The sequence below is a fragment of the Pocillopora verrucosa genome, chromosome 6 (assembly GCF_036669915.1).
Source record: "Pocillopora verrucosa isolate sample1 chromosome 6, ASM3666991v2, whole genome shotgun sequence".
NCBI classification, from domain to species: Eukaryota; Metazoa; Cnidaria; class Anthozoa; order Scleractinia; family Pocilloporidae; genus Pocillopora; species Pocillopora verrucosa.
This window is the reverse complement of record NC_089317.1, coordinates 15,021,660-15,024,449: the sequence shown is the minus strand read 5'-3', so window position 1 is coordinate 15,024,449 and position 2,790 is coordinate 15,021,660.

Sequence of the window (2,790 nt, the reverse complement as noted above, 5' to 3'; positions counted from 1 at the left end):
TGTCTTAAACTTGTATGGCTCTTGGGAGGAGTTATTTGCTCATCCACAGACTGGTATTCCTCGTGAGGTACCTGCATGCATTTTTCCACCAAAGAGTTGACAACTGGTCTTACCTTCTATAGTATGTCGTCTTGATCCCTCTGAATTTCTGGAAGATGTTTGGTGTTGTCATTGCCATGAAAAAACTGTTTTATTTTTTCAAAGCAGTTGATCAACATGACATTTGCCACAAAGGGACTCTGGTTTCTCTCAGCCAATACATCTTTATTTGTGGAAATTTGATGATTGACATCATTACCAGCACCCCAAAGTACATGTCCATTTCATCAGGATCTGCACATATTAAAGGCTCTCCTTTGAATATGACATCATAAAAAAGAGGTTGTTGCTTGTGCCATTGCATACTTTGGGTATTTCCACTGCTAACAGAACTTCTGGCAGCATTGCTTTCTTCAGCAGCATTTCCACTGTCATCACTATCTATATCCATATCACTTTTGTCACCACTTTCCTTAGTGCTAGACTGTGAGAAATAATTGCTTTCATCTTCAGCTATGTGGGCCAGTTTGTCTCAATCACTTTTCCCATCACTCTTGACAAAATTGGGCTCATCGCTGTGAAATGATTTTTTTCATGTTGGGCCCAAGCCCTTGCTCCATAAAAGGACGTTGTTGTTATACCTGAAGGGCCATAGGTAGCCATTGCTGTACATACCTGAAGAGTAAATATAATAGTGAAAAATGAAGTACAATATAGGCTTAGAATACATCTAAAGAATCAAATTCCAGTAGCTCACATGTTAAACTGGATAAAAGGGAAGAGGTGAGAAGAGTAGGTTATAAATAATGGAGTTGGAGAAAAAAATTTCTGGAATAAGTTAACATAATGAACCATGAAAATACAATTTAACAAGTACAGGCTTTCATATAACAAGGTATGTTTTTTCTCTGTATGATCAAACAGGTTTTCCTTCTTAAAACAATAGTTTTACAGTACAGAAACATGACAAACAGGATGTCATCATGCAAAGGAAATTTGACCCCCTGCTGCAAGTTGTTGTTCTGGAACAACAGCAAGGATCTACCATGGTTTGAGTCAATAACATCTGTCAATTCAAATGTTTGTTTCTAATCTAAAACAGATCTTAAGAGACCCTAAATATACTTTTTTCAGCCATCGAACAATAAAATAACATTCGATAAAGGAGGTACACTTGCCTAGATGGCCAGAGGTCTGTAGCAAGATCAGCAACACTTACATCCAGAAAACACCACATGGCTTCTACTTTACCTAGTCTTTCTTCTGAAACCAACACTTGTGAGCTAATTAATAATCACATGGTTGTTTTTTGTAAAGTTTGTCATGTTGTTGTGAAACCACAAAATGCATGAAATGATTTTGAAAAATATTTTGGAAAGCATAAAAAGTGGAGCTCTGCTATTGAAGATGCTAATCTTATCATGCAGTATTCTTTTTCTGGAATCATATTCATTTGTAACTCTTGCCTTGGTTGTGGTGTCCACGTCTTGGTTCAACATAAAATTTCTTATTTCCTTTGTGATCCTGATATTTGTCGTACTAGTCATTCCATAGGGAAAGTTGACACTTAGAAACGTCTCGGAGTGCCGGTAGATTAAAAACAATATTGGGGTCCTCATATTTCTGAGATCAAGAGTGAGGTTGCAAAAGTACCTGCAGCTCCTATAAAACTTAAGCCATTTTGCCTAACAATCTTCGAATCCAAGAAATTATGAAACAGAGCTGCTGCATATTTTAATCTGGGCTCACTGGGAAGTAAGATGTCACCCCTGTGCCAACAACTTTTTTAAGGGTTCAGTTTTCAGTCTTGGAATTAACAGATTTAGCTGAACCTCATAGTTGTGTCTATGTCTACTTTCCATCACAAATATGGAAAGTAGCTGACAGGAACTTCCTTTTGGTATCTCCATAAACATCTTCTGTCTGATAGCAAACGGCGTAGAAGCTCTCACATGTAATGTGCTCTAATTGAAAAATATTCTGATTTCCTGGTGTGTCTCTTTGGCATGCTTCTTCATTGCCTGTCTGGTTTCTCCTTACTGAATGTCATAATCTATGGCACGTGGTTTGCTGATTTGTTGTCAAAGGGACTTGCGTAAGCGATTGGCCTACCATCTTGTAGGAGAGCAGCACCGAGGCCCTTCTGACTCACATCACATTGAATACTTAAGGGTCGGTCAGGCTGATAATAGCTTAGAACCAGAGCCCGTGATACTAATCTCTTAACTTTGTTGAAGGCCTTGTCTTGCTCTTCGCCCCATGTCCACTCTGTATCTTTCCTAGTTAACCTTCTGAGAGGCTCCATAACGTCAGCCAGTTGTGGCAGAAATTTGGAGAGATAATTAACGAATCCATTCAGTCTTTGGACTCCCTCCGTGTCTGTTGGGGGTGTCATTTCTTGTACTGTGCGTGCTTTGTCGGGATCAATCTTGAGGCCATTGTTTGTGAAGAGGTGACCCATGAACGCTACTTCTTGTCGTCTCAATTTGAGCTTATCTTTGTTTAGTGCCATCATCCTCTCTCGGCATCTCTGCAGTAGTGCTTTTAGATGTCTGTCATGGTCCTCAGTCGCTTCCTTCGGGTCTTTACCTACACCATATATAAAGATGTCATCAGTAATGTCAAGTATTCCCTCGAGTCCTTCCAAGGCTTGGTTCACTCGTTTCTGAAATATTTCGAAGGATACAGACAGACCAAAGGGGAGTCGTAGCCACCAATACCTTCCGTAAGGTGTTGAGAATGTTGTGAGAA